We start from the raw sequence: 15,183 nt of genomic DNA on the forward strand, positions 1-15,183 counted from the left end.
TCTCTTGTGGGCCAACTCCAGACCCCAAAAATCCAAGCAAAAAAAGCTATAACTATCTGAGCATAAAGTGATAAATATCAAAACCCTCCAAACTCCAAACACAGAAATAATCCAAACCAACCAACAAAAACAAAAATAAATTAAAAATTCAAATCCAAGACTGGGATGTGTTTAGGGATCCATCAGGCATGGGGGTCATGGGCAGCTTCGTGTATGGGATGTGTGGGACCTGGAGCTCCCTGTGCTGGCAGCCAGGACTGGGTTGTCCTGGCTGTCCCTGGCTGTCCCCACTGTTCCTATCTGTCCCTGCTGTCCTCAGTGTCACCACTGTCCCGGCTGTCCCTGGCTGTCCCCAGTGTCCCCGCTGTCCTCCTTCTCCCCAGCTGTCCCTGCTGTCCCCACTGACCCCAGTGTCTCCAGTGTCCCCAGTGTCCTCACTGTCCTCAGTGTCCCCACTGCCCCTGGCTGTCCCCAGTGTCACCACTGTCCTGGCTGTCCCTGGCTGTCCCCACTGTCCCTGGCGGTCCCCGTTTTCCCCAGTGTCCCCACTGTCCTCAGTGTCACCATTGTCCCTGGCTGTCCCTAGTGTCCGGGCTGTCCCCAGTGTCCCCAGTGTCCCTGGCTGTCTCCGGCTGTCCCTGGCTTTCCCCAGTGTCCCCGCTGTCCTCAGTGTCACCACTGTCCTCATCACTGTCCCTGGCTGTCCCCAGTGTCCGGGCTGTCCCCAGTGTCCGGGTTGTCCTCACTGTCCTTAGTGTCCCCACTGCCCCTGGCTGTCCCCAGTGTCCCGGCTGTCCCCGCTGTCCCGACTGTCCCTGCTGTCCCCAGTGTCCCCACCGCCCCTCCCTCAGCCGCGAGGATGCTCCGGGAGAGGTTCCCGGTGCTCCCGGGCGGGGCTGCCCCGCTCCCAGCGCCGCATCCCGAGGGAAGGGCTCCGGCAGCCGGGGGAGGAGGGCAGGGAAGCGGAGGGGAGCGGAGAGGGAGCCAGAGGGAACCGGAGGGGACCGGAGGGGCTCCCTCGCCATGCGGTGCCGCGGGCAGCGCCTCTGCGGGAGCGCCGGGAGCCGGGGCAGATGGGGAAGGACGAGGAGGACGAGGAGGAGGAGGATGTGGGGGAGGAAGGCGGCGGGAGGGATGGGGAAGGAAGGAAGGAAGGGAGGGGGGCAGGGAGGCGGCGGGAGAGCCGCGCTCAGCGCCGGGCCCGCAGCGCTGCCTCGGCCGCCGGGACCGCCCGGCTCCCCCCGGGCCCTGCTGGAAGGAGCGGTGGGAACCACGGCTCGGGTCATGGGAAGGGCTGTGGAGAGCGGGGGCAACTCGGAGCCGCTCCTGTGTCCGGCCCGGGCGGGGCAGCGCCGGAGCACCCCCAGGGATGGAGGATTCTCGGGGGTCCCCATAGCTGCAGCGTCCCCCTGGCCGGAGGATCCCGCTGCTGGAGGAGCCCCAGAACTGGAGGATCCCTGTGCCCAGAGGATCTCTGCGTCTTAAGGATCCCATGTCTAGGGGATCCCATGGTCAGAGGATCCCGTGTCTAGAGGATCCCTGTGTCTGAAGGATCCTGTGTCCAGAGGATGCCCTGGCCAGAGGATCTTGTGTCCAGAGGATCTCTGTGTCCAGAAGATCCTTGTGTCTAAAAGATCCCGTGTCCAGAGGATCCCATGTCTAGAGGATCCCACAGCCGGAGGATCTCTGTATCCAGAGGATCCCGTGTCCAAAGGATCCCTGCATTGAGAGGATCCCTGCGTCCAGTGGATCCTGTGCCCAGAGGATCTCTGTATCCAGAGGATCCCATGGCCAGAGGATCCCATGGTCAGAGGATCCCTGTATCCAGAGGATCCCGTGTCCAGAGGATCCCGTGTTCGGAGGATCCCTGTGTCTAAAGGATCCCTGTTTTCAGAGGATCCCGTGTACAGAGGATCCTGTGTCTAAGGGATCCCTGTGTCCAGAGGATTCCTGTGTCTAAGGGATCCCTGTGTCCAGAGGATCCCGTGTTCGGAGGATCCCGCGGCCGCGCGGAGCCCCAGCCGCCGCTTGACAACAGGAAACAATGTGGAGTGAATGGAAAAAGGGGGAGGCGCTGCCCGAGCGACTTCCCTTGACATCACTGCCCAAATAAGGAGCTTTAAACCAACCTTTTCTATTGCAGCGCGGCAGAAGATCCCCCTGGAGCCGCGGGGTCCAGCCTGGCGCCGGCAGAGCCATGGGGGCGAGTGCAGGTAACGCCGAGCGCGTCCCCGGGCCCGGCTCGGAGCGGGGCGGGTGCGCGCCCGCAGCGCGGCTCCATCCCGTGCCAGCCGTGCCAGGGCACCGCGGGGCCGGGGCTGGCACAAGGGCACCGCCGCTGAGCTCACCGCAATGGGGAGCCCGGAGCTGGGTGTCGCTGGTTTTAATTTTTTATTTATTTTTAATTTTTATTCCCTCCCGGGCACAGCGTTGTTGGACACCCCGAGGGGGTTGTGGCTCTTTGAGCACCTCCGGGGGCTGCGCTGGCAGCGCCACAAGCTCGGGCTCTTAATTTTCCTCCTAATGAGGAGCCTGAGCGCTGGGTTGAACGCTGGGCTGAGCTGTCTGCCTGTCTGGGACGGATTTCCTCCTTATCACTCGCACAGGAAAGCGAGCGGGGAGCCGAGGGGTTGTTCTGGGGCCACACGTGATGCGACAGGAGCCGTGCCAGCGAAACCCCTGCGGAGCTCTGCCAAGCAGCAGCTCGGATGTCCCCAAGCCAGGGGCCGGACCTGCTGTCCCCAAGCTTGACCCGCCGGGAGTTTTTATCCCTTTTTAAGCGTTCCTTGATGAGCACCTGCTCACCAGCAGAAAAAACGAGGCAGCTTTAAAAATGCATTAAGGCTGAGTAAATGAGTGCTAACGAGTTAAGCTCCTTAATTCTCCTCGATGGAAATTAATAACGCCTTTGATGCGCCCAGAGGTGCGATCGGTGCCTGCCGGGCTGAGCTGCTCTATGCAAATGCGGGCATTGTTATTCCGGAAAAAGGCGTTGTGTGTGCGTGGTTTTGCTTCTCCCCCGGCTCGTTCCTGAGCTCGGAGGGTCTGGCACCTCCAGGCAGCTCCGGGCTGGCTCGGGGAAGCGGCCGGGGCAGCTGACACGGTGATTTATGGTGTGAGCAATACAATCCAAGCCCTGCTCCGCTGCCCGGGGATCACCTGCAGCTCCCAGGCTTTGAGTTTCCCCGGCGCTGAAGGATTGTTCCTGTCAGGGCACAGAGCCAGGTTTCACCTTGGCTGTCTGTCTGCTGGTCCCACTGTCCCGGCTCCCGCCTCTCCCGGGTTATTTGGCGTCAGGGACCCTCCAGGAAGGTGGTTGTGTTTGTGGGGATTCGTGTTTTCCTCACGATCCCGGTGCTTCGGGGACTTTTCCTGTGGATTGTTGTGGGAAATGTGCTCTCTGCCCTGCCCGGACGCTGCCCAGTTTTGGGAGAGTGGGGCAGAACAGAAGGTTTCTGTGCCCCCTGAAATGCCCAGGGGCTGCCCCAGATGTGGGAGAGGGGGCTGTGCCCCCTGCCCTGCCCAGAGGCTGCCCATTTTGAGGAAAGGGGGACAGAACAGACGGTTTTTGTGGCCCCTGAGCTGCCCAGGGGCTGTCAAGATGTGGGACAGGAGGGCACAAGGTTTGGCTGTCCGGCTGTCCTGCCGGTCCCTCTGTCCCGACTCCCGCCTCTCCCGGGTTATTTGGAGTCAGTGACCCTTCAGGAAGGTGGCTGTGCTTGTGGGGATTCGTGTTTTCCTCACAATCCCGGTGCTTCGGGGACTTTTCCGATGGATTCTTGTGGGAAAATGTTCCCGGTGGCAGCAGAGCGCATTTCCTCAGCCAGAGCAGGTGGGGTCGGTGGGATGCTGCGATTCTCACTCGGCTCTGGGGTGTCAAAAGGCTCCAAAATGTCACATTGTCCCCCTCACCCCCTTCTGCCGTGCCCTCCTTAGCTGCAGGCTGCTGGAAATAGGAAATTTCTTTCAGTCCTTCAGGGGAGGGTGCAGAGAGCCTGGGGCGGGACAGGGGGATTGAGCTGGGCTGTTCTGAGCTGATTCCCGGGAATTCTGTCCCCAGGCTTTGCCCTGGGGCTGGGGAAGGTTTCTCTGCAGTCCTTGCTAAGGAAGCAAAACCCCAAATTCTGTAGAGGGCCTGAGTGAACTGTACATCAGAGAAAAAAAAAAAACAAACTTGCAGGAGTTACTGAGTGATTAATTAATGAGTGTGCTGGCAGCAAACTGCTGCAGCAGGGCTGGGGCTGTGTCCTCTGGGGCACAAGTGCTGTGCAACCCCCCAGAAATGCTCCGAGGAGCCTGGGGGAGTTCCTGCAGCCCAAGGAAGGGGATTCACTCCCTGTGAGTGACCATTTTCATCCTCATGCACCACGGGCACTTCTCCCTTGCCTGGGCTGGCCCTCCTCCATCCCAGCAGCGTTGTGCAGCTCCTTCCTGGCGCTTTGAGCTTAGGAACGAGGCACCCTCAGAAGGTTTCTGTGCCCCCTGAAATGCCCAGGGGATGCCCAGTTTTGGGAGAGGGGGGCACAAGGTTTGGCTGTCTGGCTGTCCTGCCGGTCCCTCTGTCCTGACTCCCGCCTCTCCCGGGTTATTTGGCGTCAGGGACCCGCCAGGAAGGTGGTTGTGTTTGTGGGGATTCGTGTTTTCCTCACAATCCCGGTGCTTCGGGGACTTTTCCTGTGGATTGTTGTGGGAAAATGTGCCCTCTGCCCTGCCCAGGGGCTGCCCAGTTTCAGGAGAGGGGGGCAGAAGGTTTCTGTGCCCCTGAAATGCCCAGAGGCTGCCCAGGTGAGGGAGAGGAGAGCAGAACAGGAGGTTTTTGTGGCCCCTGAGCTGCCCAGGGGCTGCCCAGTTTCAGGAGAGGGGGACAGAAGGTTTCTGTGCCCCCTGCCCTGCCCAGATGCTGCCCCGGTTTCGGGACAGGCGGGCAGAGCAGACTCAGCACCACTCGTGTTCTGCTGCCCGGGCTGGGAGGAGGAACGAAATCCCAAATGTTTGGAGTTCTCTCTTGGCAAACACGGCTCAGGAGAATGGCTCAGTGTTCGGGGCAGCGTAATCGGATGTGGGGAACCACTCCGGGGAGAGCCGCGGGTGAGTCCCGGCAGCGGCGCTCCCGAAAATAACATTTCTGCTGAAGCCAACAACAGAAGCGCTGTTGAGAAACCTCCCCCGGGTGCGGGGCCGGGGCAGCGCTGCCCTGGGAGCTTTCCCGGGCAGCCGTGGGGAGCAGGGCACGGTGTCCTGCAGGGAAATCACCGCGGCCAGCCTGGCACTGGGTGATGAGGGGCTCCGGGGAATCCCTGCGCGTCACTGGCACAGCCCCAGGGCCGTGTCCAGCTGCTCCTGCCTCAGCAAAGTTGATTTTCCTCCTCCTTCCTGCGGCCCCCCCGCTCCTGCTGCCTCCACCTCTGCTGTCACAACTTCTGGCCGCACGTGTTGAGCGCCGAAAGTGCCTCTAGAGCGCCTCAGAGCTTTGGGTTTCTTGGCAAGGGGAGGGTCAAATGGAGGGAAAAAGGAAAATTACCCTCTGGGAAGGAGAGCGATTTATTTCAAATATACATTCAGCACCGTTCATTGTCCGTGCCTTTAGAAAGGCTGCTTGTTAGGGGGTTTTATGGCTCTGTTGGGATCTGCGGGGCTGCTTGGGATGCAGGGAAATGTTTATTCTGTTTTCCAGCCTGCCTGTTCCATTTTGCTGAGCTCTCCCTTCCCACCTCTGGCTCGTTAATGCGGGGCCGTTCCTCGCTGAGCTGAGACCACCTTGCAAGAGGACGGAGGTTCTTTGTGCTCCCGCTGTGCCCTGGCTGGAATTCCAGAAATTTTGGGCTTTCCCAGGGCACTCCGCTGCGATCCCGCTCCCTGCAATCGGGGCAGGAATCCCAAATAAAGGAGATTTTCATCCTGGCCGGCTCTAATTACGAGCCTGCAGAAGGTGAAGCTCCTAACGATCATCAAAGGGCGCTTTGTGTGTCCGTGCCGAGGGGGTTCAGGCGCTCAGCAAACATTTGGGGAGAGTGGATGTGGCCATAAATCACCTTTGGGCTCCACGCTGCCTCATTTTCTCTGCAAAGCCCCGAGCCAAGCCCAGCCTCTCCTCCCTGCAGAGCTGATTTTTGTGCATTTCCCACTTTTTGGAGCTTTCAGAGGAGCTGAGCAGGGCCTGCAGGTGCAGCAGGTGAGGAATGAGCCCCGCAGAGCCGGGAGGGACGGGCACAGCCATTCCCGGGTGTTTACAGAGGAAACCTGAGCAGCCTCTTCCCGCAGAGGAACAGGAACCAACCCATTCGAGACCTCGGTGGTATTTTTGTAACCAATTTTTTTTTTTTATTGTTGTTGTTTGTTTCCAGTTGGACGGAAAAATTGCAGTTTGGGGACGCTTTCCTTCCTTCTGGGAAGTGCTTGGCAACTTTTGAGCCGGGATAAGTGAGGGGAAAACATGAGATCAGGTTTTCCTACCTTCCCAAAATGGATTTGCTGTAAGCAAGGGCTGCTTGCTGCTCTCTGCCTTGAAGGCAGAAACCATCCCAGGAGTGTTTTGGGGCCAAAATCAGAGCAGAGCAACTTCAGCATTGGGGGAAACCTCATTAAACCCTTCCTTGTGCTAATGAGGTTTTCAGCTTCAGCAGCTCCTCAGTCTCCAGATCCTGAATTGTCTTTCAGCCCATCCATCATTCCTGGATTTTGGAGGGTCACCTGCTTGTTGAAGTCTTATCAGCCTTTGGGGTTTCACTGCCTTTGCACTGGTTTTCCAGGAATCCCGCACATTTCAGGCAGAGTTCTGTTAGAAAACAGCAGGATCCTGCTGAATTCAGACCTGGCATTTGGGGCTCTCCCAAATCTGATGCACCCCCACATTCAGGGCTTTGCTGAGCCCTCTCTTGGTGCTGCAGTTCAGAGGGGAAACCCAGAGGAATCCCATAAAACTGAGCTTGGCCCTTTTCCCAGCTAGCTTGGGCTGGAGGGATATCAGTGGCTATCCTGAATGCAGGGAATGAACCCCAACTTTTCCAGGGCTGAACTCCAACTTTGCCTTGCCCAGGCAAGGGTTCTTGTCTTGGTTTGGAAAGCCAGGTGTCTGCTGAGGAAGGCAGGAGCCTCCCTGAAATGGAAAATGCAAACCCCCTCCCTCCCAATTGCTATAAATTTTAAATTAAGGGGCTCTCAGGCAACAAATATGGGAGCAGGAAATAACAGTTCTTTAATAGGGAGGAAAATAAAAGGATAAAATAAACAATGCAGTGAACTAAACCAACAGTGCCAGAGTCAGAACCCAAGCTGACACCCTGTGGGTCAGGCTGTTGGCAGCAGTCCCATTGGAATTGTGGCTCAGCCCTCCTGCAGTGTCAGGGCTGGTTCTGCTGGAGCAGGGATCCTGGAGAAAGGTGCAGTCTCTGCCTCTGAAGATCCAGGGGCAGAGGCAGCTGCTGTTCCTCTGGGCAATCCAGTGCAGAAGCCGTGCTGGTGTTCCAGAATCTCCAGATTCTATCCGGGTAGGAATGCTTGGCTCCTCCCTCTGGGCTCCCATCTCCCAATGGGATGCTGTAGTTCTTATCAGCCATGCAGGGACATTCAATAGCTGTTATCAGCAATGTCCCCTCCCAGGGGAAGAGTGATTAGGAAGAGATAAGGCAAATTGCCATACAGATGGTAATAGAAAACAATAAATACATCTTACTTTGCAATCTGGAAAGTTCTGAACGATCTGAACCTTTTCTTCTGAACGATTCCCTCACCCAAAAGGCCCAGAGCCACACGAGCAGCAGCTCTGTGGCTTTTTTGTCATTTCCAGGGGAATTAGGATGAATTTCTGCCCCAGGTCTTGCAGGACCGGCCTCCTTCACGCGCAGCTGTGGAATTTATTTACCTGGCAGCAAAAGCTGCATTTTGCTGAAGCACATCCATAAAATTAATGACAGATTTTGGGAATGAGCCTGGTGAGCCAGCTACGAGTTTCCTTGGTGTAAATTAACTTCTGCAAATAAAAGCAATTCCCTGCTTTTGGTGCTTTCGGATGCATTTTGCTGTTTAGGGTGAATTTTGCTGGTTTAGGGTGAATTTTGCTGGTTTGGGATGCATTTTGTTGGATTTGGAATGGGATCCACCTGCTGCAGGTGATGGAGTGGTTTTCACTTCGGCTGTGAGGGATTTGCAGTGGAAATTGGGAAACTCTGGGGGGTTTTAGGAACTTTCAAGGGGTTCAGGAAGAACCCCCTGAGCCCTGGATTTGTGCCTGGTTCCTTCTGCCTCAAGAAATGGGAGATTCCCAGGGAAAAGGATAGGATAGGAAGGATGGGATAGGATTGGGATGCATTTTTTGGGATCCATTCCCTGCTGGATCCCAAGGGATGCACAGAGTGACCCCAGGACAGAGCTGAGGCTTTGGCACTGCCAGGGATGTGCCTCAGAGCTTTCCACGAGGCATTGCTGACTCTTCAAATGCTGCCCACGGGCTTCCTGTGTTCCCTTTATTCAAGGTTTTTGGGGTTTATTCCCTTTCTGGGGACAAACAGAATGAATTTTTATATTTTACATATAAATATTTATATATGTACTGAATATATTTATATATATTATATAAATATTTGTATATTTACTGAATAAATTTATATATAATATAGATTTGTATATTTTATATACAAATATTTACTGAATATATGATATGATATGATATGATATGATATTATATTTATATGTACACAAATATTTACTGAGTAAATTTATATATATTATATATTTATATATTTACTAAGTAAATTTATATATATTATATATAAATATTTGTATATTTATTGTATAAATTTATAAATAAAAGTGATAGTGTTATGAATTAAAGCAATTGGAAAAAAATAGGGCTGAAATGAGTTGAGGAGAAACTTAAAATAATAAATATTCCTAAAGTCCACGTGGTTGGATTCCCATGGATGCTTTTGGAAAGCCCTGGAATGGTCCCATCACCTGTAAATCAGGAGCTGGGCTGGAAATCGGATTTGTCCCTTTTGTCCCAGGGCTGTAAATCTGATCAGCACCCCATGGACCCTTCAGCCACACTGAGTTCAGAGATTCTTTAATTCTTTGTGCACAAATTACTCAGATTTGAGGCCTCTTGGCCTCAGAGCTGGTGTGAGCTGGAAGGAGGGGCATGGAGGGGCAGGATAGGGATTTGGGGGCTGTTTTTGAGAAAATCTGCTGAATTTGGAGAGGCAGATGAGGTTTGGGTTTTGTTTGAGAGGAAGATGCCCTCGCCCTGGAGGTGGGGAGTGTTTGTCTGTGGAACAAAACGCTGCAGGGCAAGGTCAGCCTGGAACCAGGGGCAAAAATAGAGCTGGAGATGCCTCCAGCAAACGTGAGGCTGGAGGGAAAGAGGAGCTGGGTGTTTAATTACCTCCCACCATCTCGCCCGTGGCGCTGAGGTATTTCCTTCATCACTTTTCTCAGGCTAAAATTAACAAAACCTGAAGAGAAACCACTCTTCCACCGCTCTGTTTACGTGAGAAAATTGGCAGGGGCACAACAGAGTGACCACTGTAGCCTGGAATAAGTGTGTGCTTCTTCTGGCACTGAGGATCTCTGCTGGAAATCGTCCTGCAAGGATTCAAAAGGCTTTGGGGCCAATCTCCTCCTGTGGAAAAGTGCATGCCTCAGTTCCCACTTCTGTAAAATGGGGTTAAAAATATTCTCCCTCCCTCCCAGGGGTGTTGCCACACTCCCCCCACAGCAGTTTGCAAAAGACCACAGAGTTTTTTGTGTTTTTGTTTTATTTCCAGTAGGGTGAAAAACACTAAATAAAAATAAATGGCTGCTATTTTAAATAGCATTCCAGTAAATGGTGGTGGAAGTGCTTCAGGCATAGGGAGTGACAGCAAATAACTGGGACCTGTCACAGAATCCCAAACTGGTTTAGCTGGGAAGGGAATTTCAAGATCCCAATGGACAGGGAGAACTCCCACTGCACCAGGGACACTTTCCACTGTCCCAAACCTGGCCTTGGGGCACTGCCAGGGCTCCAGGGGCAGCCACAGCTGCTCTGGCAATTCCAGCCCAGCCCCTGCCCACCCTGCCAGGGAACAATTCCCAATTGCCAAGATCCCATCCAGCCCTGCCATTCCTCTGCACTGGCAGCCATTCCCTGGCTCCTGTCCCCTCCATCCTTGTCCCCAGTCCCTCTGCAGCTCTCCTGGAGCCCCTTCAGGCCCTGCAAGGGCTCTGAGCTCTCCCTGGAGCCTTCTCCTCTCCAGGCAGCACCCCCAGCTCTCCCAGCCTGGCTCAGCCTCATTAATTAAAGATTCCCAGCTCTGTTCACCACTTGGGGCTGGGGCATCTCAGGGGGCCCAAAAACTACCCGCAAAAATGGCTGAAAAATCTAAAACAGACCCAAAGATCATTGAAGATTTTAGTCGAAACCAGGCCTGACTCCTCAGCCCTCAGCCCCCCTGCAGCTCCCTGCCTTGCTCGCTGCCATTCCCAATGCGATCCTGCCCAATTCCAAAATTTTGGGAATTTTTCCTTTCCAAAGGCTCAGTGCCTGTGCAAAACTGCTGTGGATGGAGATGGGCTGGTTCAGGGCAGGAGCAGCAGCAGGGGTGAGAGCAGAGCTGCCAAACTGGAGAGGTTCTGCTCACACCAAGGCAGGGCTGGGGCTGTGCTGGAGCAAAACCATGCAGGTTTCATTATTATTTATTTATGATGCATTATTATTTATTAAGTATGATTATTTATTATGTATTCATTTATTTACTATTACTTATTTATTATATATTATTATTTATTCAATATTATTTAAATTTATTTATTTTTTATTATTTATGATCATGATGCAGGTTTCAGGATGCATTTTGCAGATTTTGGGATGCATTTTGCAAGTTTAGGATGTATTAGGCTGGTTTAGGATGCATTTTAGTGATTTAGGATGCATTATATTATATTATATTATATTATATTATATTATATTATATTATATTATATTATATATATTTTATTACATTACATTACATTATATTATATTATATATACAATATATAATATAACATATATACTGCGTGATTATTACGTATAATATATTATACATTATACATTATACATTATATATTATATATTATATATTATATATTATATATTATATATTATATATTATATATTATATATTATATGTTATATGTTATATATTACATATTACATATTACATATTACATATTATATATTATATTAATGTATATAAAATATCCTATTTTATATTTTCCATGGCCATGGCTCACTCCTCCATCCACAGCAGATTTTACTCCAGCAGCGCTGCTTTGGCTCAGTGTCACCAAATGCTGCTCAGGGCTTGTTTTGTCCCCGTCCCCAGCTCTGGGACAGCCTCTCCTCCCCCTGGCTGTGTGAGAGAGGCAGAGCAGGGGATGTTTTCCATTTCTCTGTGTTATTTCTGGCTCGGCTGCCTGCTCTGTAATCGCTGTGGAAACTGTTATGCTTGGGGGTTCATCAAGGAAACGCTGCAAGCTCTTCTAAGAGAAATATCTGCAGCAAGTGGCTGCGATAGTGGTTTCATAAGGGCTGGATTTAATTGGGAACAGTGTTTCCAGGAGGGTTTTGCTGGATCTGTTTCCCATGGAGGCGAGGAACAGCTGAAGGGAAACGGCAGAGAAGGGAAACGGCTGGGAAAGGGGGGTTGATGTTGGGACTCTGCTTCAAGCAAAAAAAAATAAATAAAATAAATCAGCTTTTGTTTTGAAATGGGGGGAACAAAAGTTAGAAGGGGCAGAGGGGGTTGTTGGAGTAATGGGAGAAATTGAGGATGGATGGGATTTGGGGTAGGGGGGGTTGGATCCATGAATGGGGAGCCTTTTCCAGGGGAAAAGAAATGGTGAATTTGGGGCTTTTTGGAGTGAAAGTGGCCAGGGGAACTCTTGAGTCCCATTCTTGGGTGTTTTCTGCTCCTCAAGGGACAGCCTGGGAGAGCTGGGGGTGCTGCCCTGGAGAGGAGAAGGCTCCAGGGAGAGCTCAGAGCCCTTGCAGGGCCTGAAGGGGCTCCAGGAGAGCTGCAGAGGGACTGGGGACAAGGATGGAGGGACAGGAGCCAGGGAATGGCTGCCAGTGCCAGAGGAATGGCAGGGCTGGATGGGATCTTGGCAATTGGGAATTGTTCCCTGGCAGGGTGGGCAGGGGCTGGGCTGGAATTGCCAGAGCAGCTGTGGCTGCCCCTGGAGCCCTGGCAGTGCCCAAGGCCAGGCTGGGCATTGGGGCTGGCAGCACCTGGCACAGTGGCAGGTGTCCCTGGGCTGCAATCAGCTGCCATTGAAGATCCCTTCCCACCCAAACCACTCTGGCATTCACATTCCTCAATCAAGGATGGAAACCAGCACCAAAACCCATTGCAGCAAATGGAGAAAGGAAAGGAAAGGAAAGGAAAGGAAAGGAAAGGAAAGGAAAGGAAAGAAAGGAAAGGAAAGGAAAGGAAAGGAAAGGAAAGGAAAGGAAAGGAAAGGAAAGGAAAGGAAGGAAAGGAAAAGGAAAGGAAAGGAAAGGAAAGGAAAGGAAAGGAAAGGAAAGGAAAGGAAAGGAAAGGAAAGGAAAGGAAAGGAAAGGAAAGGAAAGGAAAGGAAAGGAAAGGAAAAAGGAAAAGGAAAGGAAAAAGGAAAAGGAAAGGAAAAAGGAAAAGGAAAGGAAAAAGGAAAAGGAAAGGAAAAAGGAAAAGGAAAGGAAAAAGGAAAAGGAAAGGAAAAAGGAAAAGGAAAGGAAAAAGGAAAAGGAAAGGAAAAAGGAAAAGGAAAGGAAAAAGGAAAAGGAAAGGAAAAAGGAAAAGGAAAGGAAAAAGGAAAAGGAAAAGGAAAAAGGAAAAGGAAAAGGAAAAAGGAAAAGGAAAAGGAAAAAGGAAAAGGAAAAGGAAAAAGGAAAAGGAAAAGGAAAAAGGAAAAGGAAAAGGAAAAAGGAAAAGGAAAAGGAAAAGGAAAAGGAAAAGGAAAAGGAAAAGATTTTATATACATTATTTTATAAAATTATTCCTGGATGGTTGGGGAGTTGGATCCATGAATGGGAGTCCCTTGATGGTCCCACAGCTGAGCCGTGGCCACGGTGGCTCTGGTGGAGTGGCCTGAGGTGGCTTCCCATGGCTGAGGCTGCATTAGGGGTGCCCTGGTTCTGAACCCCAAGGGCTCAGTGCCTGTGCAAAACTGCTGTGGATGGAGCTGGGCTGGTTTATGGGCAGGAGCAGCCGCAGGGGTGAGAGCAGCATTGCCAAACTGGAGAGGTTCTCCTCACCCCAAGGCAGGGCTGGGGCTGTGCTGGCGGACAACCCTGCAGGGTCAGGTTTAAGATGCATTTTGCAGGTTTTGGGATGCATTTTGCTGGTATAGGGTTCGTTTTCCATGACTGGGGATGCATTTCGGATTTAGGATGAATTTTGCAGGTTTTAGGATAAATTTTGCTGGTTTTGGGATGCATTTTGCTAGTTTAGGGTGCATTTTGCAGGTTTTGGGATGTATTTTACTGGATTTGGGATGCATTTTAGTGGTTTAGTATGCATTTTACAGGTTCTGGGATTAATTTTGGTGGTTTAGGATGCATTTTCCTGATTTGGGATGAATTTTGCAGGTTTTTGGGATGCATTTTGCAGGTTTTGGTTTAATTTTGCTGGTTTAGGGTCCATTTCACAGCTTTTAAGAGGCATTCTGCAAGTTGTTAGGATGCATTTTGCAGGTTCTGGGATGCATTTTGCAGGTTTAGGATGCATTTTGATGGTTTGGGTGCTGTATGGAAGTGCAGGGGCAGTGCCAGGTGAGGTGCTGGTTGCTTTGCAGTCTCCCTGGGCTGGAGCTGCTTTGGGATCCTGGATTGAATTCAGGGCCGTGGCCCTGCTCTGCTGCCTGTAGCTGGTAGAAAAGGCTCTGAGCTCCTGTTGGCATTGACCAGAGCTGGGCACTGAGCCCCAGCTGCGAGGTGGCACCAAAACGTGGGCCCTGAAATTCAATGTTTTGGTAAAGAGGTCCAGAGAGAGGAATTTGTGAATTAAACCAGCAGGCATGGCCCAATCCTGTTCCTTGGGGCTGGAAATGAGATGCACCTATCTGTGTCAGGTATTCCTCACTGAAACTGTGGAATTTCTGCATTATGGGGTCAAAAACTGCTCAGAAATTGGGGAAGGTTCTCCAGAAAGCACCAAACCCATCTTGTAGGCACAGCACACAGCAGAGAGGTCCCACCTGAGCACATGGGGTTGTACTTGTCATTAACCCGCACTGAGCTGCAGCCTGGGCTGCTCCATTGCACCAGGAATGGAAAATAAACCCAAAAATTCTGCTCTGGTTGTGCTTCCTACACTGGGGGGGGTCGTTCCTGCTGATCTGCCCCAGCCCTGAGGCTGAATGGGGCCACTGCTGCTGCTGGGAGCTGTGGATCACTGGATCCCATTGGTTCTGCTCATACATGAACTGTGGGTCACTGGATCCTGTCAGTTGTCCTGCCCCCAGGTGAGCTGTGGATCACTGGATCCCATCCTGCTCCCAGATGAGCTGTGGATCACTGGATCCCATGGGTTTTGCAGATGAGCTGTGGATCACTGGGTCTCATCAGTTACCAGATCCCAGAAGAGCTGTGGATCACTGGATCCCATTGGTTGTGGATCACTGGATCCCATCAGTTCCCAGCTCTGGGAGGCTGCTCCAGAGCTCTGCAATGTGGGATAAACTTTAATTCACGTTCATTGTTGTTCAGCACTGATTGAGAATCAGCCCCCACATCCCTGCCTGGAATTCCCACATTCCCACAAATCCCGTGGTCCCAGCTCCAGGGCTCACCCTGGCAGGCACAGGGGGAAAGGGTCACCCCAGGAGGGTTTGGAGCCTTTCCTGGGGTGGTTTGTTTGTGGCACTTCAGAGAGCTCTTTGTCACCAAGAGGCTGAATGGGAAGCAGGAAAGGCGGCTTTGTCTGTGCTGTACAGATTTGATGGTTTGCATTTCAATAATTACCTTCATAATTTAATTTTAATAATTACCTTTAATAATTACCTTCATAAGTGACTCCGAGTCACCTCTCACTTTATTTGGGGCTCTCTGGGAGCTCTCAGTTTGTTTAACACTGCTCAAGCTATGCCAGCTCTCCGGGGGCAGTTGGTGGCCGTGGAGGGATGTGACACCCAGGGCATTCCTGGCCACTGAGGGATGTGGCACTGAGGACACTGTGACCAGTGAGGG

At 52.0% G+C, this 15,183-nt stretch overlaps 1 protein-coding gene across 5 annotated transcripts in view; it reads left to right on the forward strand.

The window, feature by feature from the left end:
* The window catches only part of HIVEP3 (HIVEP zinc finger 3), a 300,751-nt gene that overhangs the window by 163,307 nt on the left and 122,261 nt on the right, over positions 1-15,183 (forward strand). For 4 of the 5 annotated variants that reach the window (XM_074555698.1, XM_074555699.1, XM_074555701.1 and 1 more), the window contains one exon: positions 2,144-2,213. The exons of the other annotated variant lie outside the window; for it this stretch is intronic. The gene's annotated coding sequence lies outside the window, so the exon portion shown is untranslated. The remainder of the gene's footprint in view (positions 1-2,143; positions 2,214-15,183) is intronic. 5 annotated transcript variants of the gene reach the window in all.

Source organism: Zonotrichia albicollis, chromosome 20, assembly GCF_047830755.1.
Source record: "Zonotrichia albicollis isolate bZonAlb1 chromosome 20, bZonAlb1.hap1, whole genome shotgun sequence".
NCBI lineage: Eukaryota > Metazoa > Chordata > Aves > Passeriformes > Passerellidae > Zonotrichia > Zonotrichia albicollis.